Consider the following 23,712-nt stretch of genomic DNA (forward strand, 5'->3'; position numbering starts at 1 on the left):
GAAGTACGGCCAGACTTATGTCACGCAGCATATGAGCTTTTCTGAAGCTTTTATGCGCATTTCCTTCAAGCTACGCTGAATTCATTGCGGAGTTGGTGTTCTCCGGAGCCAAACTCTTGGAACCAGCTGCGTCGTCGCTGGACCCGGAATTTTCGGAGTGAACGTTTTACTGCCAGTCGTGTCGAGTTCTCTGCTGAGCCGAGCTCGACTTTATCCGCCTCTTATATCATATATGCTTTATTTATGTCCGTCTGTAATTTCGCGAGTTTGCGACTTTTTACGCCGTCTAGAGGCTTGAATATATACTGCCTCGCTCCTGGTGCCGCTTCGCGTCGTAAATGCCACTGCGTAATGAAACTCAAATGCTGTTCCCGTTTCTTGCGCGAAATTCGGCGCCTGCAGTTTCTTTCTTTCTTTCTTTCTTTCTTTCTTTCTTTCTTTCTTTCTTTCTTTCTTTCTTTCTTTCTTTCTTTCTTTCTTTTTTTCTTTCTTTCTTTCTTTCTTTCTTTCTTTTTTTCTTTCTTTCTTTCTTTCTTTTTTTCTTTCTTTCTTTCTTTCTTTCTTTCTGTTCGCTAGTACACTACCGTGCTTATGGAAATAAGTGCGAAATCTTGCTACCACAAGGCAAGGTTGTGCAATATACAACGGTATGTGTATCATAGGCGCGCGTACCGTGCCATTTTCGTGTGTGCGGTGAGTAGCAGTCGCGACAGTGTATAGCCTACTATTCGCTCACGCAATGCGGTATCCATATACGCTGCGTCATGTTCGGTGCCTCTCTGGGACGTTACCGTTAAATGCGGGAGCTTGCGCGGTTGGAAGAGTTGCGCAATGTATACGAACGCGCGGTATAGCGTTTACCGCGCGATGTATGAGCTGAGTGCGCGCGAAGAATCAATGCGAACATCGTGGGGCATGCGCGAGAAGCTTGTGAGAAGTCTCGGAGCGAACGTCACGTTTGCTGTTATAGGGCCAGGCAATCGAACACGCTTGGATGGGAGCTTGAGATGTTTATTATATCTTACGAGTATGCCTTGCGCGTTGAGCTTATAATTTCTATTGTTCATTAAATGAGGATGCTTCTCGTGGGGTCGCAGTGAATCTTCTGTAGTGAAGAGGAATGCCCACTACTGCAGCGACATCGACACGTTGGCGCGAGGCACGAGCTAAGACTGCCTGGTTGCTGCTGCGACGCTGCCCGTATACTCGGCCTGCTCTTGCTGCTTCGGTACCGACGCCGCTACCGCTGTTTACCTTGCATTTACATTATATTTTGGTGGAGGTGCTGCGGTCTTCCCCAGTCCTGGAACTGCGTAGCCGAAAGCTGCCGTCCGTCATGCCTGACGACGCTGTCTTCACACCCCTACCGGCTTCGCCACGCAGGGGCTGTCCCGGTGCCCAACTCTTGCGAGAACCAGACATCTTCAGCGGCACCGATGAGAAAGACGTTGAGGATTGGCTGTAATCTTATGAACGAGCCAGGGCTACTAACAAATGGGACGATCCCGCGAAGCTTGGTACCGTGATGTTCTATTTAACGGATGTTGCCAAGCTATGGTACAGAAACCATGAGGCAGATATCCCCACTTGGACGACCTTCAAAGCCTGCATCACAGATGTTTTTGGACGCCCTGGTGTGCGGAAACTTCGCGCAGAACAACGTCTACGAAGCCGGTCCCAACAAACTGGTGAAACATTCACTAGCTACATCGAGGACGTCCTCGACCTCTGCCTGCGTGTCGACCCGACGATGGCGGAAACTGACAAGGTACGACACATCATGAAAGCCATTTCCGACGACGCCTTTCAAATGCTGCTCTCGAAGAACCCTGTCACTGTCTCTGAGCTCATCGAGTTGTGTCAGAGTTTCGATGAGCTCCGACGACAGCGTCTCCTCACGCGACGCCCTAACGTCGCGGATGACACACTCTCAAGCCTAACCACCACCTCTGACCTTGAGTCCCTGCTATCGCAGATCAAGGAGTTTGTTCGTGCTGAAGTTGCTCGTGAGCTATCGCTTCTATCGACAGTCGGCCAACCACAGTCACCTCTTCCAGAAAACCTTCGCCAGGCCATCCAGGAGCAAGTTTGCGCGGCTCTGCCATGCATCTGCCCGTGACGCTTCATCGTTGCCGACCCCCGTTGCCTGTGCCGACGTAACTGCACCTCTAAGCTGTGCTGAAATGGCCGCTCGACCACCTCTTCAGACTTTTACGTCACTGCCATCAGCCATGCCACCGCGACCTACTCCTCGGTTCGCTCAGCCAAGGTCTCTCCAGAGTAGTGGACAATGGCGTACAGTCGACAATCGGCCAATATGCTTTGCCTGTGGCCTACCTGGACACATAGCGCGATACTGCCGTCGACGCGTCCCTATCTACCACCACCAGAGCTACCACCAGGGCTTCGAACCTACCCCTTATGTGTCACCGTGCCCTTCGTTCACAGGATCTCAGCCTCCTGACCAGATGTCATAGTACGCCGACCACCGCCCTCCAGTTAACCGTCGCTCGCCATCACCTCGACGCCGCTCGCCATCCCCGATGCGCCGTCGTCCTTCATCGCCGGAGCGGGAAAACTGATTGCCGCAGTTCCAGAGGCAGGAACTGCGTCGCCCGCGAAAATATCAAGGCCTCTCTCTTCCCCAACGAATGTTCTCGACGTATATGTGGACGGCGTTGCTGCACTCGCTCTCGTCGACACTGGTGCCGCAGTTTCAGTGATCAGTGCCAGACTCTGCCGCTTGCTCAAAAAGGTTATGACGCCAATAGCAAGTATATCACTTCGTACAGCCAGCGCAGAGCACGTCACGCCAGCCGCTGCCTGTACTGCTCGAATCGCGATTGATGGCCTCATCTATGTCGTCGAATTACTAGTTTTAGATTCCTGCTCCCATGATCTCATTTTGGGTTGGGATTTTCTCTCCGCTAACAAGGCCGTCACCGAATGCTCTCGCGCTGAGGTAGAATTGGAAGTGTTTGGCGACGCTCCGTTAAATGATGCACTTGAAACCGGGTACAAACTATTTGTTGCTGAAGACGTCATCATACCGCCGCACTCTTTCGCCCTTACCATGGTATCTTGCAACTCGCTCGCTGAGTCGAGTGCGCTTTTCACGCCATCTGCCCTTTTCGTGCGCCGCAAGTGTTCGCCGCTACCTTATGCCCTTCTAGAACTTCATGACGGCGTCAGCAGACTGCTCATCTCGAACCTCTTGTCATGTCCTTTAACACTACTTCGGGGTGAGTGCGTCGGGCGGGTTTACAGTCTCGACCCTTCTGCAATTTTTGACATGTCGACTGGTCCTTCCGCCAAACACGAAGTCACCGGAGTGACTTGTGCCTCTTCGCCGCAGACTACTAGGCCTGACGTACTCAGCAGCTCCATCGCCGACACGTTAACCATTTCGCAACGTGCTCAGCTGCTACGACTGCTGGAGAAGGTCTGTTCTTCCTTTGACTGCCAGCATACTACCCTCGGCCGCACGTCCGCTGTGTGTCACCGCATCAATACGGGCACCAATGCGCCACTGCGTCTGAGACCCTATCGCGTGTCCGCGACAGAGCGCCAGGTTATCGGTGACCAAGTAGCGGACATGCTCAAGCGTGGCGTCATCCAGCCTTCGAACAGCCCCTGGGCATCTCCAGTTGTTCTCGTTAAGAAGAAGGACGGGTCAATTCACTTCTGTGTTGACTACCGTCGTCTTAAAAAAATAACTCGAAAAGACGTTTATCCCTTACCGAGAATCGACGATGCCCTTGACTGCCTCCAAGGTGCGGAGTACTTCTCTTCTATTGACCTACGGAGTGGTTACTGGCAAGTCCCTCTGACCCCTGAATTTCAGCCTAAGACGGCCTTTGTCACACCTGATGGCCTTTACGAATTCTGTGTCATGCCTTTTGGTCTTTGCAACGCCCCCGCAACTTTCGAGCTGATGATGGACAATATTTTGCGTGGCCTGAAGTGGAAAACATGCTTGTGCTACTTGGATGACGTAGTTATATTTTCACCAGATTTTCCAACGCATCTCCGCAGGCTAGATGAAGTACTGCAATGCCTAACTGACGCTGGCCTTCAGCTCAACCTGAAGAAATGCCGCTTCGGCGCAAATCAGCTCACCATCCTCGGCCATGTTGTCTCTAAAGACGTTATCCTTCCTGACACCGCCAAGCTTCGGGCAGTTTCAGAGTTTCCTAAACCTGCGTTTCTGAAGGATCTGCGCAGCTTTCTTGGCCTCTGCTCCTATTTCCGCCGCTTTATTCGGAATTTGGCGATGATCACCGCCCCCTTGACTGAACTTCTGCGCAGTGACTCGAAAAGTTACGCTTGGTCACCCGCCTGTGACGATGCTTTCGAAAAGTTGCGCTGCCTGTTAACCTCGCCGCCAATCTTGCGTCACTTTGACCCGACTGCTACGACTGAGGTACACACCGATGCCAGTAGTGTTGACTCGGCGCAGTGCTCGCGCAGCGCAAATCAGGATTCGAGGAGTACGAAGTCGCATACGCAAGCCGCAGTAAAGTGAAAAGTTGGGCGAGTTGGTGCTGGTTCATGATGATACGGGGCGCGAAAAAAACGACACACAACAGAGAAGAAGTACACAGAAGCGCGTCGTCTGTGTACTTCTTCTCTGTTGTGTGTCGTTTTTTTCGCGCCCCGTATCATCATGCGCAAGCCGCACCCTCACCAAAGCGGAGAAGAACTATTCTGTGACAGAGAAGGAGTGTCTGGCAATTATATGGGCTCTAGGTAAATTTAGACCATACCTATATGGTCACCCTTTCGACGTAGTCACCGATCACCATGCGCTTTGCTGGTTATCCACATTGAAAGACCCCTCCGGCCGTTTAGCTCGCTGGGCTTTGCGGTTGCAAGAGTTCGACATGCGTGTTGTCTACAGGTCTGGTCGACGTCACACTGATGCCGACGCCCTATCACGTTCACCGGTCTGTGTCCTCCGAAAGCTCTGCATGTCTATCTGCCGTAGACGAAATGGTGTCGTTCCCAGAAAGCCGTGACATGGCGTCTGAGCAACGTAAGCATGACTGGATCAGCACTCTTCTGCGATTCCTTTCAGACCCGTCGACTTCTCCATCTTCTCGAACGTTGCGCCGTCAAGCGGCTCACTTTGAGGTCCGCGATGGCCTCCTTTATTGCAGGAACTACAAGTCCGACGGCCGAAAGTGGTTACTCGTCATACCTCGCCATCTTCGTGCTGCAATATGTTCAGCTTTCCACACTGACCCTCAGTGCGCACACGCGGGCGTCTTCAAAACATACGCTAGGCTTTCCTCCCGGTTTTATTGGCGAGGCATGTACACCTTTTTGGGCAAATACATTCAGTCATGCCCTCAGTGCCAACGACGCAAAGCTCTCCCTCATCACGCCTCTGGTCCGATCCAGCCAATCCCTTGCCCAGCCAGGCCTTTCGACCGCGTTGGAATTGATCTGTATGGGCCTCTACCATTCACGGCTTCCGGAAACCGTTGGATCGTTGTCGCTGTCGACTACTTGACGCGATACGCGGAAACAGCCGCTTTGCCTGCTGCCACAGCACGCGACGTCTCATCTTTTCTCCTGTGGAACTTCATTCTGCATCACGGCGCACCACGTGAACTTCTCAGCGACAGAGGACGTGTATTCCTCTCTGAAGTCGTCAACGCACTTCTTGCCGAATGCCGTATCATTCACCGGACTACCACCGCCTACCATCCGCAGACGAATGGATTGACGGAAAGATTCAACCGTACCCTAGGGGATATGGTATCAAAGTATGTTGCCTCAGACCACTCCGACTGGGACCTCATTCTGCCTTTTGTGACGTACGCCTACAATACTGCTCCACAGGCGACTACGGGCTTTTCACCATTTTTCCTGTTATATGGCCGAGACCCTTCCACCACACTAGATACCATTCTGCCCTACCACCCCGATTCCTCCGAGTCGACGCCCATCTCTGAAGCTGCCCGCCGCGCCGAGGAATGCCGCAAGCTCGCCCAGTCGTTCACAACCATCGACCAATGGAGACAAAAATCTCGGCGTGACGATAACCACCCGTACCCTAACTTTGTTCCGGACACTCTTGTTTGGCTTTGGGTTCCCGCTGTGCCTACAGGCCTTTCCTCGAAGTTTTTTTCAAAATACCAGGGACCCTACCGCATTGTCTCGCAGACTTCACCAGTTAACTACATCGTCGAACCCGTTACGCCATCCACAGACCAGCGCTTTCGGGGACGTGAAATTGTTCACGTACAGCGGCTGAAACCGTATTACGACCCGCTCGTACTCTGTTCACCGTGAGTCGCCAGGATGGCTCCTTTTTCGACGGGGGACGAAGTGTAGTGAAGAGGAATGCCCACTACTGCAGCGACATCGACACGTTGGCGCGAGTCACGAGCTAAGACTGCCTAGTTGCTGCTGCGACGCTGCCCGTATACTCGGCCTGCTCTTACTGCTTCGGTACCGACGCCGCTACCGCTGTTTACCTTGCATTTACATTATACTTCGAATAAATTTCTCTGTCGGCACCCGGACAGCTGATGATAGTAAAATGCGCTTTGTGCTTACTCTGCCGGCAAGAGAGAAATGCTTACGGCACATCTTCAATTAACTCTGTTGTCGCGCTAATGTGACGTCGCTGTAACGATACCGGCTTGCACGAGGCGTGTCTACGCTTTCTCTGAATGCGTAGCACCAGTCAAAATGCAATACGTTGGCTTGAGGTATTCTGGCTTAAGCGAATACAGAGTAACTGTGTGCTGGTTCTGATTGGTTCCACCAGGTTTGGTATTCGAACCAATGAGAACCGTGGGCAAGATAGTAAATCCATCAACACTGTAAATATTTTGTAATTACATGTCTCTCTTCATGCACATTGCCCAGATTTGAGCACGTGCGGCGTGCATGTAGACCGTAGAGTGCATACCGTGGCGTCCAAGCTATTTGAGTGTAGCGCTGCGCTGCAATTAGTGTTTCATCGAATGTAATATTAAGCCGTAGGGCACAAAACGTCGATATACATGGGGTACGTTCATAATTACCGGCACGAACATACAAAAGGTTAAGGAGTGAAAAAAAAAACGGATTAAGACAACAATGGTGGAAGTTCGTAGTCCTGTGCAAAGTTAATCTTTGATACATTGAAAGTGTCACAGCAGTTGATCGAAACGCTAGTCACGAGAGAGATAAAAAGTGAGTGAAAGAGAGCTCGCTGCTCGTGGAAGATTGTAGCCGTCGACAACGTCATTGAAGTGCGGCAGGCGCCACAAAGGCAAACGTTATCCTGTCTGGGGTTTTTAACTTCGTGCATTTCGGTTAGCGGTGCTACTGTGGCTGCACGTGAGCGGGAAAATGAAAAAAAAAGCAGAGTAAAAGCCAGCGCTTGAATAAGAGCGCCCGCACTTTTCTGACGTCAGATAGTTGTTCCTTCACTCGAGTGCGGCTTCACCCCTTTCGCTAAATTTTGAATCTCTCTCGCCGCATCTTATTGGCTGGCATGCGAACCTCCTTCCACTGCGCCCTCATCGCCACGGAGCGTGCTTTTGTGATGAAAAGAGAGAGGTTATGATATTCTTGCAATAGGCAGATAGGGGGGGAAAAACCCTTCGTGCAGTTACTCTACGCGGAGTGCACCTCAACCGCGGTGTGCGGGAAGGAAAGTTGGAATCAACATCCATCCATCCATCCATCCATCCATCCATCCATCCATCCATCCATCCATCCATCCATCCATCCATCCATCCATCCATCCGTCCGTCCGTCCGTCCGTCCGTCCGTCCGTCCGTCCGTCCGTCCGTCCGTCTAGATAGATAGATAGATAGATAGATAGATAGATAGATAGATAGATAGATAGATAGATAGATCATAGATAGATAGATAGATAGATCATAGATAGATAGATTTTAAATGTTGAGTCTAAGTCAACACGCATAGGAACGGCTGGTTTGCTACCATATACTACGGAAAAAAAAATTAACGGCAGATCCACGAGTGAATGACGATGGGATTGGGCGAAGCTCCTGGAAGTAATACCGTGAAATTTTCGTCCCTTAATTCGCCCGATAAAAAACACCTGGTGTCTTCTTTTTGTTTTGCTTTAGAAACATCTGGCGTCTTTTCGTTTTGCTTTTAGAAAACATCTCGCGTCTTTCGTTGGTTTATTTCATCAATCAACGGCGTTTTGAACAATTTTTTTTATTGTTTAATCACGCACAGGAGAAATCTCACTAGGCACTACCTTGGAGGTAAACAATGGCTGCTACTGGGAATGAGAGACAGCAGAAGTCGGCTTTTAACACTTCTACTTCTACTAACGTTTCATAGAGGAACATGCCAATGGCTGCTAATGGGAAATGAGAGACGGGAGCATTCGGCTTTTAGTTAACGCGCACGTCGCGAACTTTTTATTGTTCAACAAAGCACAGGAGAAATCTCCCACCGGCGCCACCTTGCAGGTCAAAATGTAACACTTGTTTTACACTACGACTACGAGGGACGAACGGGTGCCGCTTTGAAGAGCTTCGCCCCTAAAAGGGCGAATGCCTGCTGGGCGTGAGGGCTGCTGAATGGATGGCCGAACTCAAATTACTCGCGCACAGCGAGTAGCAGAGACATCGACGTGCGATTAGGACGCGAGACAACAACGTCGGTAAATAAATAAAGACAACGAAGGCGGGACGACACGATCGCCATAAGAGCAAGAGAAGACAACTTACAAAGAGTAAAGAAGTATATATTAAAAAAGAAGCTGGATCTTTCTTTGTATACTTCTCGGGTAGCGCTAACGACTTTGGTGGGGATATTTCGGGTGCGCTCGCTTGCCGGCGGTTCGATTTCGTCCGAGGGCACGTCGGTCGTGGCATAGCCTCCTTAATAAAGGAGGCTATGGTCGTGGTTCCTGGGTGCACTGCGGAGGAGTGTGCCAGCTTGCAAACCTCAAACTTGATGATGACCGCGCTATCGCAGGTGCTGGAGAGTGTCTTTTTTTTTATGTTCTCGTTCCTCATTGCTCTGTTCTCTTACGTGCTCGTTCGAGATATGTTGTTCTTTCCTTAGGAGAGGTCTCGGGTTAGAGCTGCCTCGACTACACGGCGTTGTTTTGTTCTTGAACTTCCTTAGTCTTACTCTTTGTTCCGAGGTTTGGTGTTTCGATGAAGTGCCTCGTCGACGTTTGTATTCTTGCTACATCGAAGAGTTGTTTTTTTTTATTTCGATTCTTGAGTTGCGTGCTTCGTGTGGTGGCCATGCAGTCTTGGCACATAAGGAGCACACGTAGGGGAGGGGGAGGGTGTCTTTATGCCGGTGTATGTATTGAGATTCTATAGGTGCCCAGCAGCTGTGAAAAATTATAACAGCACTTGATTAATTTTGCTGTTGTCGAACATACGTAACGCGAAACGATGTAGTGTGATTTTAACCTAAGAAAAGGTAATAGACAAGATGTGCCAAGCGAATTCGGTTTCAACATGGCGTCAGGTTTGAACTGAAGAACTATATAGCTTAGCCTTGAACTTCCATAGCTTTATATTTGTTCGGGTCGGGGTTTCGGTCAAGTGCCTCGTCGCTTAGGTTCTTACTGCATTGAGGCGCTGACCGTTTGTTTAGATTCTCTGAGCTGTGTGCTTTGTGTGGTGGTTATGCAATCTTGGCGGATAAGAAATGCCATTGGCTCTATCGATATCATTGTCTGCATTTGGATATCAGGTCTTAGAGGTTGAAAGTTATTGGTACAGAGAAGGTGCCGGAAGAAAATTACGAATAACATCAGACCACTAGATTAATTTTGGTGTTGTCGCTAACAGTTATAACGCGAAATAATTTAGTCTGATTTCAGCATCTGAAGAATAGCTACGATGTACTGCGAAACGCTTTTGAAATAATGGCAAAAAGTATGGTATTTGTCTAGTGATGGCGTGGCGAACGCATCTAAATCTCCTCGCGGTTCTCATGTCGGCTGTGGCCCTTAAACGACAGGAACATCAGTTTTTTTTTACATTTATTTGATAGAGCTTTATTACTATAGCATGAAGATAACTTTTACGATAAAACTCATCTGTAGTCTTGAGTTGCTGTTCGTGTTCGATGCGGTGGTGTTTCAAGCACATTTTGAACATTCCAACAAAGATAACTTTTACGATAAAACTCATCTGTAGTCTTGAGTTGCTGTTCGTGTTCGATGCGGTGGTGTTTCAAGCACATTTTGAACATTCCAACATTTTAACATTAATGTTTTTTTTCGATCGTCTGAGGTCTGTTAACTGTCCAGAGCGCCGTTTAAGTTTTTTTTCCTTGGGCTGCTGTGTTTTCAGCTTTGATGTTCTAAGGTTTAATATATACCAGTTTGGGGTAAGTCTGGCTGCTCGAACAACATTGCATGTTTAGTAAAAACGACTGAAACTTTTTGTGTTTACCAGAAAGCGAAAATTTTAATTAACAGTGATGTGTGAGCCGAGAAATCTGCTCCAAAACTAAATTTTGATGTTCCAAAACACACCTTTTGGTGCTCCATAACTGCTCCAAAACTCCTTTTCACTGCTCCAAAGCTGCTCCAAAACTGCATTACTCCTGCTCCCAAAGCCGCTCCATCACACGGAAGCTCGCTTTCAGCCCTGCATGATATAGGACCATTATTTTGCTGAATGCAAGGGCCAGTGAACTAACAAGCTAATTACTGAAAGTTGTTGAATTGAAAGATGGTGTGCTGCTGGCATTATTGCGCCACCTAGTGCAGCATATCTCAACCACTTGCTAATTTCCGCGTGGCCTCCGAGATAATTTTCGGCGATGCACCGACACACAAAGCTAACCTATGGGATGCACCAGGGCACACGAACACCGTCTTGCGAATGTCATTACCATTCGCATAAGTCAATGATTAAGGTTTCTTCTTATTCTTTCTCATTATTTTTTACTCGTGCAGAGTAAAGCGATGCTCGCTCTCCTTGAACGCACCCACTGCGCGGCGCTGTTCAGCTACATCGCTACCTTTTATTGGTTTTCAACGTACACGGCTTGCAAGTGTGAGAAAGAGTAACGGGCGGCAATCTTGAAAAGAAATTAGGAAATAGAAATTGCGGGTTGTGGCTTCGGGCGAACTCACTTCAAATGAGGGTTGAAACGCGTGGTTCCCGTAATCGGCGGCTCCGCTCGCAACTCGTGTACGCAAATCGTGCAACTTATAGTGGGGCCGTTTCGAGCTTTGAGAAAGTAGGGAGGATAAGAAATTGAAATAGAGAGAGAGCGACAGAGAGCAGAAGGAGGCGCGCTCAAGTTTCTTGCGCGAAATGACCGAGCATTTAAGAGAATTGTCAGGGCAGCGTTAATGCACGCTCATTCTTTTAACGCGAATTTGCACAGGCAGTATACTTTGAATGGCTTAGATAAGGAAGCCTGTGTCATCTAATTTTATTAAATGTTGTTATTATTACCGTTATTATTTCATAGCGTTGTGGCAAATGGCTTGGATGAGACCGAAATCCGTCCTCCTTATCGTGTGCAATACCTCTTGGCGCGCATACGCCACGAAAAAGAGGAAAAATTTCACTACTCTTCCGGGTCCACTGAAAATGAAAGTGAGAACATATGGGCGACACACACCAATCAAGGTTTGTACACAGGTGTAACCAATAATCGAGAAATAATTCAAGGAACCGTCGCGATTAACCAAGCGAGGAACATGAGCGACGCCCGTTTCAGCTTCTGGACGCAAAATTTAGGCTAAATGGTCCTGATTTTTTGTCAATTCCTTGTGTGCTTCATTCTTTGCGTTTGTTAAGATGTATAAGTTCAGTTTGAGCATCGCAGGTTAGCTACCTGTATACTGTGTGCTCGGGCGATGATTTATTGCGTGTCGAGGCATAATCGGATATTTTGCGCGAGAGGTGTTGCGCCTGAAGTTTGCCGCATGTTGTAGATATAAAGTTATAGTCATCACGATACTACACTTGCTGTACGTCTTCTTCATTGATGTCTCCCGCTTTACTACCAGAACACGTGGGTCCACTTTTGCGGCGTAGGATGTAACAACTCTGATGGGTGAGAGGACTTCAGAGAGAGAGAGAAATATATAGATAAAAGAATTCTTGAAGAAATATTTTTTGTCGTGAGAAAGCATAACCATGTTTAGCATAGTATAGTATAATATAGTGTATTATATTACTGTATTGCATATTATGAGGGAGGGAAAGTGATGTGCAAGAGAGTAAAAGCCGAGCCAATCCAGGACCATCCACACGGTAGCTCTTCTGTGACCCAGACTAACGCGACTTTGGGCAAGCAGCCCTGATTCTTTTTTTTTCTCCCCAAGGCGCCCCGTGTCAAATCGTGCTACGAAGTCTGCGTCACCATGGGCGCGCATTGCAGTCAGAAAATTTTGAGTTTTTAAACGAGAATTGATAAAGTATCCATTGATTGCAGGCAAAAACTGATGCGGCTTTCACAGGGATGATTGGTGCGACGGCAACAGCCACATTGGTCTTTCCACTTCCGATTTGGTGAGTAGTGTTTTCCTTTTTCTTTCACGGTCTCATTGCCTTGACTTTTCGTGCGGGATCGCCAATTTGAAGATTGTGTTACGTTCCGCTCATGTATGTCCGCCTCGGTCGATCAGTGGTGCTCGGCTGCTAACCTGAAGGTCGCGGGTTGGATCCCTGCCGCGGCGGTCGAACTTCGATGGAGGTGAAATGGTAGAGGTCCGTGTACTTGTGCGGTGTCAGTGCAAGTTAAAGAACGCCAGATGGTAGGATACTTCTGTCGCCCTCCACTGTGTCGCCTCCCATAATTATGTCGTTGCTCTGAGACTTAAACCATTATTATTATTATTATTATTATTATTATTATTATTATTATTATTATTATTATTATTATTATTATTATTATTATTATTATTATTATTATTATTATTATTATTATTATTATTATATTCTGCCAATACGATATATGTAATGGGCTAGTGAGTCTCGTAGTTTTGAAAAGCCGTTTGAAATCATAAAATATTTTTGATTTCATTGATCGTACTTGCATATCGTTCAACTCTGCCGGAAGCAAAACCTTAGCATTATAATTTAAATAGTCATTGCCGACGACCGCGTCGAATGCTGAGAGGCAATGCAAAAGATTACGCAAATGGTGGCTTATGATTTAGTCAAACAATAAGTTTCTTTCTGATCCACGTCGTCGCAAGCTATCTGCGATTCGACAAACAAGCACATCTATTACTCGTATACTCGCCAAGCAGGTTGTGCACTCGGACATTGTCACCCTGCTCGCTTGGAAGTTATTCATCGCTATGAACATTACTTGCCCCGCTGCGGTGGTCTAGTGGCTAATGTACTCGGCTGCTGACCCGCAGGTCGCGGGATCGAATCCCGGCTGCGGCGGCTGCATTTCCGATGGAGGCGGAAATGCTGTAGGACCGTGTTCTCAGATTTGGGAGCACGTTAAAGAACCCCAGGTGGTCGAAGTTTCCGGAGCCCTCCAATACGGCGTCTCTCATAGTCATATGGCGGTTTTGGGACGTTAAACCCCACATATCAATCAATCCATGAGCATTACTTAAAAGAGAAGGATGCCAGCGTTGCTTATTCTTTCTGACAACTATGATAAGAAAAATTACAAAACATTTATCTGGGCGCGAAATCTTGTGTTCGGCAGGTATCTCGGACTGCTTCGCTAACGACATCAATCTAGGCGTACCCTAAAAATCGCGAGGCATATGCAACGCTGCGATATTACTACGTAACGGTTTATGCACTGGAGCGAGCAATTGCAGATAAAGCGCATATTCCGGCGCCAGTTCTCACTGTGCAGTTCGCAGCGTAATAAAGAAAGCTCTGATATATTGTGCATATTGTGAGACGTGCTTGCATGTCCATGTTTGTCACTTCTGGCTAATTCGATCGGCGGGCACTCTTCTGAAATAAAGTTCCGCCCACTATTTTTCGTTTAGTGAAAAACGTGAGGGGTTTGTAGGCCCTTGAAGAAATAGGGCACTTTGGTGCCGCGCAGCTTCATGGGCGCCAATACAGTAGAGCTCCATGAGTTGCCGATAGAGTAGAGTTCATGGACGGGAAAAAGGAGAGATGCCTGGGGAACACGGGAAGATCCGTCCCTTTGCAAGCGTCGAAACGTGGGTGAATTGCGGATGGCTTAATGTCGGATTGAGTTTACCGTGCGAGAAACAGGCGCAAAGCTGAAAAATGCTGTCATAATATAGAGCATGTGAATGATTATGTCGAGCAAGATATCATTTAAAGGCAGGGGCTCGAATAAACCGGTTAAAAGGGCGTGGCGTATTGCGTGTATCTCTGCTTTTACATCGTCTGCATGTACAAGTCACGCTCAGCTGCATGGGCCACCTAGGTCCTTATAGTTCTTCAGTCAGATTTAGACACACTTCGAGTGTTCGTCGGCAGGCTGAAGTCACGGCATGCCGAGTCCGTACAGCAGGTACTAGATGTTCTGCGCCCAGTGCTTGCAAGCCTTTAGTAGGCGCTACGACCCGGCTATCTACATCGGAGCGTGGTATACTTGAAGTACTGCGTCCTCTAATACCGAATGCGGCAGTCTAGTTTAAGCTCACGTGATAGTTTTTTGTTCCCTTTTGCCTCTCTATCTTTGAATCCTCTATTGCTCCTCTCCCAGCGTTGGGTAGCAGTCCGGACCCTCGTCTAGTTTACTTTCCTGCCTTTCCGCCTTCCTTTTCCTCCTCCTCGTCCTCCTTTACCATCTGGAAAGTCAGCGTGGTTAAAAGTACCGAAACGATGTCAATCCTTTGTGCAAGCACCATCCTTGCGTCAACGTGATCTGCAGTCATCCTCATTGCACGGAACAGCCAGCCAAAGCGTGTCCGGTTTACGGCGGCGGGGCGCGCCGCGCTGACGCATCGCTCGCGTCTGAAGCGCAATCGCGTTACGGAATTCCGGCCGACAGAACGTCGTGCGAGTGCGCATGGTGTCACGTGGATACGCCGCTCAGCGGACGTGTACGCGATGGTATCCGCCGCGTCAGATGACAGTAAACAAACAACGTAGGCGGTGTTCCTATTCTTAGACAGCACGTAGACAGTCTACGAAGACTGCTTAGAAGACAGCATCGAGCCCATGCTGTCCGAGAAATGGAACACATTTAGACCGCTTTTGCGCGACGATGCGCCACCTCGCGTCGAGAAGAAAAAGCTAAAATAAACAAACGTAACAGTTGTAATTTCTCGCTTATTTCCTGTGACGTGGAATTATCAAAGTATTGAAACGTTGAGTGCGTCACCCAAACCGTTATCTAACGTGATGTGCCTATCGTAGCACTGTTTGCTTAGCTGTTCAAGATACGCGATAATAGTGATATTTGGGGTTGAACGCCCCAAAACCACGATGTGATTATGGCAAACGCTGCCGTAAAGGGCTCCGGAAATTGGGACCACCTGGCGTTCTTTATAGTGCATTGACATCGCGCAGTCCACCGGCTTGTAGTGTTTTACCTCCGTCGTAATGCGACCGTTGCGGACGGCATCGAACCCGCGACATTCGGGTCAGCATCCGAGTGCCGTAACCGTGGCACCACCGCTGTGCACAACGTTACCTAATGTTATTCCGCGGGCTGACCGTGTACCTCGAGGAGTGGTCACGGTTATTCAGCTGGTATCGAACCCGTGACTTTCGGGTCAGCATCCGAGTGCCGTAACCGTGGAACCACCGCTGTGCACAACGTTACCTAATGTTATTCCGCGGGCTGACGGTGCCCCTCGAGGAGTGGTCACGGTTATTGAGCTACGAACTCCGGTATACCGTGGAACCCGGCGCTTTCTGAACGTGATCGACGACGCGAAATCTGATGTGACGAATCTTGCGGTAACTAACGGCTTGGGAATGACCACAAGAATAAGCGGAGCAGATAAAAAACAACGATGAAAACGGCTGTTCTGTAAGACACGCAAAGCTTGTTCAAAATTTATAACAAATATTGACTGCGAAAAGACAATGATAATATAAGGTTTAGAGTAGCTATACTGAAGGCTTAACAAGATAAACTCTTTGCGAAGGTAGTGTGTCGCTTTCAAAACGGATCCGCCTCTGGCCTTTCGTACTTCTTTGCGCTTTTTTCTTGTTTTTCCTCATTTCTTTTTTCTCTCTCTTCCTCCTTCTACGAAAGCGCGTAAACTTTCCTTGTCGCAAAGTGATGTACCAAGTCTTATATAGTGGCGTTATCGATCCCGAACACTGGTTACTACAATACACGTTTTCGTTTTCTCTTTTTTTCCTTTTCGCTTCAGTAGTGTCCACGAAAATGCCGCGTGTTTATCGACGTACAAAATGAACAACATAGAAAAAAACGTGAGCGAAAGACGTACCATTCGTCTTAAAATCGTTCACGAAAACGCCTCCGGCAGCGAAGCGACCGGGGCTAAGTGTTCGCGAGTGGAGAAGCGATACACATTTCATAAAATTTTCTTGCTCGTTGTTTTTTTTAAATTCTTTCATCTGTATTTCCAATCTGCTACGGCGTTTTTTCTCGCTCGTTCGGCTCCAAAATTGAAAATCTGCGGAGAGCGGTCATCGCATCGAGAAAGTTGTGCTTCCGAGACGTATTGACGGCATTGCCCGAAAAAAAAAATCGATACTTCATTTCGCGGGTCTCCATGAAAACACTCGAGAAAGAGCTGCCCGACTCTCCTATACCTGCCAGCTATGGTCGCGCGTGCGTGCGTGCGTGCGTGCGGTGTATGTGTTTGTGTTTACTTTGTTTTTGCTGTGTTTCGACGTTCTTGCGAACAGGAGTAGAGAGGGTGAAATAAGAGGTGCGGAGGTCAACGACGCGTGCGTCCGCCGGTTCGCTACCCTGCCAAGAGGTTAGAAGGTTTATAAATCAAGGAAAAACGAAAGAAAAAAGAGAGAAAGAAAGAGGAAAGAAAAACACAGGAAGACAGGATACCTCAGCAAGGTACTATCTCATGATGGGAGCACGCTCAGTCTTCTATATGAGAGTTAGTGTGTTTGTGTGCGTGTGTTTTGTGTGTTTGTTAGAGAAGGCAGTTGGATGAGATTTGAAGAAGGTGCCTGCGGTAAACACTGTCACTTTTTTTTTATATCGTTGTACCGTATGCGGGTATACAGCCGCCCCAGGCGCTGCACTTCTGTAAACTGAGTGTTCCGCTGCAGTCGGATTCGTTGCACGCTGTCTTGGCTCAGATTTTATAATGCCTGCTTTTTATTTTCTTCCTTTTTTTCATTTGAGTGTGTGTTCGTGGTAACGGTAATCGAATGAAGTGCCGCAGTGAAGTGGTATCACTCTTTTATTTCTTTTGTATCGCGTGAACCAGTCGTCCAATGCTCTCTGTTTTACATTGCAAGTGTTTTTTTTTTTACTTTCTCACCCAGCTAAGTCATTTCGCTTTCGCAATAATCATCATCAATTTATTCGAACGTCACGATTTTGTGCGTCATGACGCATTTATGCTGCTTTTAAAATGGTAAGGTTTGACTTATTCCGCTAATGAGTACAGTCTCATTTCTGAAACTTTCCTTTACGTCTTAAGTAACCCAATGATTGATTCGGGCTTGAATAATTTATTTGACGGCCTATAAAACATGGAGGAACGTGCTGTCCAATACAGCGAGGTAGATGGATAATATTGATACATATATGTTTTTTCCAGCGATGCCTCTTTAAGCGCCAAAAGTGTACTGTCGATGACGATGTCAACACGATGACGAGTGACGCGATCAATCGTCATTACGCGATGACGTCCCCATGTCACGTCATCCTGATCTCACAGATCGCCCAACTGTGTGACGTTATCATGAGTTCACATAAGGTGACTCACATGAAGCCGTCATCGCGTGACATTGTTGCTTGTTCAAAAGGGGGGATGATCCCGGAGGCAATGTAAAGAAAGCCATGTGAAGTGCAACAAGCTCGCAATACTTCCGATCTCGGAGGCTTTGTTAATCCACGTTAGGTACGGGTCACTTTCGCAGGTATAGTGGAGAAGATCATTACATCGACTGTGAAGAATAAATGAAATGGCATTTGTCTTGCAGTCGTCTTAGGTGAATGCGTCAGAGAGCCCGTGAGTTTTAATCTGGTTTTTGAATAACGTAACATATATTTCACTAACTTGGCAGGCGGCGAGCCCACACACAACAACTTGTAAAACATTCTTACTGCGCCCTGTAGTACAGAGAGTAAATTTGGTATGTTTGCGTGGCCACCAGCGCGCAGGCAACCTGCATAAGGGCACACGTTCCAGTTACTCAACTGGTGGTAGCAAACTGGGTTCAACCTGCTCAACCTCCCTGCCTTTGCTTCACTTTTCTGTTGCCCAGGTGAACGAATTCACCTGGACAACGAGGCACTTTGAAGGTCCTGAGTACTTTCTTATGAAGATAACTCGACTCTTTCACCATAAAACATAGTCGTGCCGTGTCTCTCACAATATAGTAGAAAAAGGGAAAGGAATAAGTAATAAAAGTTTCGCGTGTGGGAGAGAGTGAGGAAGAGGTGGCACTACTGTAGCGCGCCGGCACATAGAGAGACGGAAGAGGTGTTTTTTTTTTTTTGTGGCCGTCCAGCGCGAGTTGGCTGCTCGAATCGAGGCCGCGCATGCGACACCAGCGCCTCGGTTCGCGCAGCGGCAGTCGGCGGCACTGTCGCGTCGTCCCTATCGATTTCCAATTACGCGGTTGCCGCTGTACGCAAATGCAGTTTTCCCGAAGGAGAAGCAAGGCCGTCGCCGTCGGTCGGACACTGCTGGGCGTGCGCTTCCCGAGTGTCCCTATACCCCCTCTTTTCTCCCTCCCTACGATCTCAACGCGCGTTTTCCGAAAAGTCTCCTCCCCCGCGAACTTCTCATTCCGCCGAACTACCAGCCTCTTTCATCAAATTTTACCCTTTCTCCTTCCTGTCATGAGGAGAGAAAAGGCAAGAAAGCACTTCCTCTTGAAAGGGAGTGAAAATGAGGGAGGTTGGAGAGAATGGGGGGCTGGAATTTCTCTCACATTTAGGGAGGGACTCCCCCTTTTTGACACACGCGGCGTTTACTGGGGTGTCGTCTGCTCGATCTTTGCCTTCTGCTTGAACTGCTGTGCCGCTTCGCGTCAGCGAACGCTTTCTTCCAAACTTGCTTTGAGGAAGGCGGGGAAGATGGAAGTGTGAAGCGAGGAAAATAGGGCGCGAGACAAAGATTGTTTTCTTCTTCTTCTTCCCCGGATCTTGTACGGGCGTCGGTCGGTCGTTTGCGACAACGAGCGCGATAGAGAATCTCGTCGCTTGTGTAGTGTGCAGTCGGCGTGCCTCGCCGCCTTTGCTGTGTTAGGGAGGACAGCGTGTTTGAATGTAGGCCCTCCCTCCCCCCGTCATCATACTCAATGGTTTCTCATTTGCCACATGCTTTCCCCTTTTCCCGAACCAGTGGTGTTGGTGGCCCCTCGTGACCAAGCTTGTTGCTATAGTGTGGTACTTCGTGCCAGAGTGGTCGCGGTAGTTACACCGCACCTTCTTTTGTGTTTTTTGACATTGCCGTTATATAAGACGCTGTAGAGGAACAACGCAAAAATAACATTGAAAAAAAAAGGAAAAAAAAAAGAAACCGCACAGGGTCACAGAATAACCGGCAATATAAACTTTGTATAGACCTCTTGTATCATGGCATTAGCATTATTTCACTCTGATGAATTTAGCTATCTGATACTTAATAGTTGCTTAGTATCAAGACTCAACTTCTCCGATCTAATTTGCGACTGAATCTATTTATTGTTGAGCCTAAAACGTGTGACCGTGTTTTTTTCTTTTTTTCTTTTCTCTGGCGCATTTCCTTCTTGCCCCTTAAGCATGCCTAAAGAATTAGGAACGTAAGCATCGGTTTATTAAATGTCAGTGTCGAGTGTACGCTCGTCCGTGTCCATTCTGTCGTCCGTCTTCCTGGCTGGCGCGTATGAATTTCTTCCTCTCTGCATTTCTTTGGTTCGCTCTCTCTCTTTCTATCTATCTTTATGACGCTCGTAACTACGGAACGTTGAAGGTTAACTGAAGGTGTTCGAAGTTAATACCAGTTGGTGTACGAAACATGGCGGCCATCTCCGTACAGATGTTTCTGGCGGCCATCTCCGGCCGTCTCCGAAACATAGCGGCCATCTCCGTACAGATGTTTCTGGTGCGAGCAAACTTCCAAAACACAGCCTTCGGAATTTGTATCAATTACTAAGAAAAAGGTAGTAGAAAAGCCAGCCTGGGAAACGCTCTGGAAGGTTTTATATATACCGACGTTTACAGGGTATTTTATTAGGGACGCGCTAATTTATGGAGGTGCCAGATCAATTTGGGCCATTTCGAGATTGGTCTGCAACTTCTGAATCCTGGGAGAAAAACAAATGATGGTCAAGTGCGGCCTTTCGCTACTCGGACGACGCCATTCATGACTTCATCTGTAGAGCACCGTTTTAGTGGGGAATAATGCACGCGCGCATCTTCATTGAGTTCTCGCGTCGTGATTTTTAAGAGAATGTGGTAAAAAAAAGAAACAAAAGCAAGCACAATAATAAGTCACTACGCTTGGCGTAAAATTACGCGCGCACTCCGAGGAATTCCAGAGGAATTCCAGCCGTTTTTTTTTTGCGTTTGGATACGCCGCTCGAAGGGAAAAGAAAGCCGTATAGCTGCTGGCGTCTCTGGTGAATTTCGCAGGCAGCTCGTGCCTTCCGTTCGCTCGTCCTTTCATTGCGAGATTTTCGCGTGTCTCTTTCTGGGTTTGCCGGTGTAGCCGCTTCATGCGATCTGCCAGCGTGCTGAACGAGTTTTACATCACGCCGCCTTTCATGCCGTCTCGCTATCGCCTTTCTCGTGGCATCGCGAGAAGCACTGGCGATGAAGGCGCGGGTGCGAAAAGTGAAAAAAAGAAGAGGGGTCGGGGCAAATGTTGTAGTCAGCGGCGTCTCGTCGAAGCTCTGAGCTAGTATGCGGCGTGCATTAGTTAGACGTGACGCGCGCTGTACGTCTAACGCTCAGGCTGAGCCATTATGGCGGCAAACAGACGGGTACCGGGATGTTTGGCTTTAACGCCTACTACGTGCAAATGAAACTGGAGAAAAATGGGAAGAGGTTGAAAGCAGGCCACCATCCTCTTACTACGAGTGCGGCAGCGTGGGCGTATCTTCACGAACGGGCGTTTTGAAGCGCGTGGTGGTCAAGTGCTTGAAAGAGGAGGTAAATACAAGACGAAACCAAGAGAAACACACACAAATAAAAATCAAGCGTTTGAACTTCAATGACAAAGGCTTTCCCACTTGAGCACCTTGCTTCGTATTCAGAAATGGCTGCCATTTCATTTCTGTGTTTTTGTGCCGCTTTCGCCGAGCTCTCTTATTTCATCTCTACTGCGGGCAGCTGGGGAGGGGGGTCTTGCAATCGTATTTGCGGCAATTGAATGCGGCTTTTGTTTTTTTTTGTTTTTTTCCTCGCTAGTCCCTGGGCCATTTTCACGGATGCTTTACTGCTACGGTCCTTTCGGCATTACTGGTCAGGGCTCGGGCAATTCGAGAATGTCTTTCTCGCTCCTTTTTTGTGCCGCCCGCAATTTCCTGCTTTTGTCGCGCTATTTTCTTTTCGATTTTACTGCATCTTTTAGTTTATCAGAGACGCAAGCCCCCCCCCCTCCGGCCATCTACACACACACGCTTTCTCTAGCCTCCTTTTTTATTCGTCGGAACCCTTTTCTTGCTGCCATATCTTACTCTTCTGAACCCCTGTAGCTGCGCTCTAAAAGGCTACAGGCTTCGTCAGTCAATAGCGAGAAAGAACGCACCTGCCCCACCGCGGTGGTCTAGTGGCTAAGGTACTCTGCTGGTGACTCGCAGGTCGCGGGCTCGAATTCCGGCTGCGGCGGCTTCATTTCCGATGGACGCGGAAATATTGTAGGCCCGTGTGCTCAGATTTGGGTGCACGTTAGAGAACCCCAGGTGGTCGAAATTTCCGGAGCCCTTCCCTATACGGCGTCTCTCATAATCATATGGACGTTTTGGGACGTTTGAAACCCCACATATCAATCAAAGAACGCACCTGCGCGCGCAGCGTTCTCCCGCGTCAAAGTCGGTGCAAGGTTTAGAAGGTCTTGTCGTGCGAGTTTATGGATATGCCCTAGAGATATAAACTGCGCAAACTAAGGACCACACATACCGGCAGACATATACACACGGATATTGGAAAGTTACACATAAACATAATGTTACAGATACATTCGAAGATTACAGGTTCGGTCGCTGCCGGTGGTACTTCATCTTTTAGTCAACTTTAAGTTTCGACACATATTTTCTTTTTCATAATTACTTGAAATAACGTCCGATACCCTGTTATTTGCTTTAACATTTCTCAGTTTTCCTAAACGTGGTGTCTAACGAAGAAAGACGAGCCCTTAAATTCCCAATCTTTGGTTCGTACGCACACACGGAGACACATAGGCACTGCTTGGGATCACTTTCAAGCGTTCTCCGTGGCATCTGTATCGTCGTGCCCGTAAACTTCTGATGGTTCATATACCGCTTTGTACGTAAAGGTAGAAATAGACTCGTATGTTATACCGTGGCGAAATTATGATTAACCGTATGTGTTTAACTGCAATTTTATCTCAAATTACGTTGGCCTCTATTCGGTGCGTGATCCGGGTTTTTGAAACTGATGGAAAGACTGAACACTCGAAGGAAAGTGGACGCGTACATACGCTGCGATTCCACACATAATTAGAACACGTCAAAAGTGGCTTCTATTGGGATGCTACATTGTTGTTGTTGTTTTCTCTTCGAAATGGAGGTTAGAAAACAACACAAGGTAATCGTATGAAAGAAAAAAAAATTACGTCATGCTCGAATTGCTTGTCGTCGTTGGTGTCATAGTTCGATTTAGTTGGGCAATCAGTTTATCTCTACATTTATTGAATTGAAGGTTCGTTTACGTTAACGTGTTCTCACTGTTATGGTGGGTTGGTAAGCGACCGTGCTTGTGTTTTATATACCATCTGTCCTGCTTGCAATAAATAAATAAATAAACAAATAAATAAATAAATAAATAAATCTGCAATTAAGCGACTGGATGTCGTATTGGCCATAAGGCCACATAGTTTTGCGGTAGCGTCACAGAAACTCTGCGTCGCGCGTCCTCATCTCTTATAGAACCAGATGTTGTTCCGATGACATGGCTCTCTTAAGGGGAGATGCTACTCGAAGACGCGTTTTAAATATTCACCCTAGAGCAATGAAACTTGAGCTGTTTATGGAACTTTTCATGCTGATTTCAAATATATAATTAGTTCTCGTGCAAGTTGCACACTTTTATCTCTGCAACGTGACAAAGTGAAAACCTTAACCTTTTTGCCCCCCCCTCTTTTCATCCCTAAACTTCTGTAATTTTTTACTATTCATAGTTCACAGTGTTTGAAATAAGGTGTAGAATGCAAATAACTAATTAGGAAGCTCATACAAAATATTTAATACACGTGAAAAATAATAGACGTAAAAAGTTCACAGTTTCACCTACCCTAGTAAAGGTTTACATACAATTTTTAAATATACAATAAAATATTAGAATTTAAAGTATATAATTGCATTTGTCATACTTCGGAAAAAATTTGAGAAAAGTTTCATGCAGATCTGAGCACTAGAAGTGCTCGAAAAAGTAGGGGCACAGTGGAAAAAATGTCGAAATTAGCGTTTTGAGAAAAACGAGCTTTAAAAT

General features: G+C 47.5%; 1 protein-coding gene across 13 annotated transcripts in view; it reads left to right on the forward strand.

Annotated features, from left to right (window-relative positions):
* PMCA (plasma membrane calcium-transporting ATPase 3) overlaps positions 1–23,712 on the forward strand; it is a 348,951-nt gene that overhangs the window by 128,489 nt on the left and 196,750 nt on the right. For all 13 annotated transcript variants that reach the window (XM_075895298.1, XM_075895299.1, XM_075895300.1 and 10 more), the window contains one exon: positions 12,415–12,491. The gene's annotated coding sequence lies outside the window, so the exon portion shown is untranslated. The remainder of the gene's footprint in view (positions 1–12,414; positions 12,492–23,712) is intronic.

The sequence above is a fragment of the Rhipicephalus microplus genome, chromosome 5 (assembly GCF_043290135.1).
Source record: "Rhipicephalus microplus isolate Deutch F79 chromosome 5, USDA_Rmic, whole genome shotgun sequence".
Lineage (NCBI taxonomy): Eukaryota > Metazoa > Arthropoda > Arachnida > Ixodida > Ixodidae > Rhipicephalus > Rhipicephalus microplus.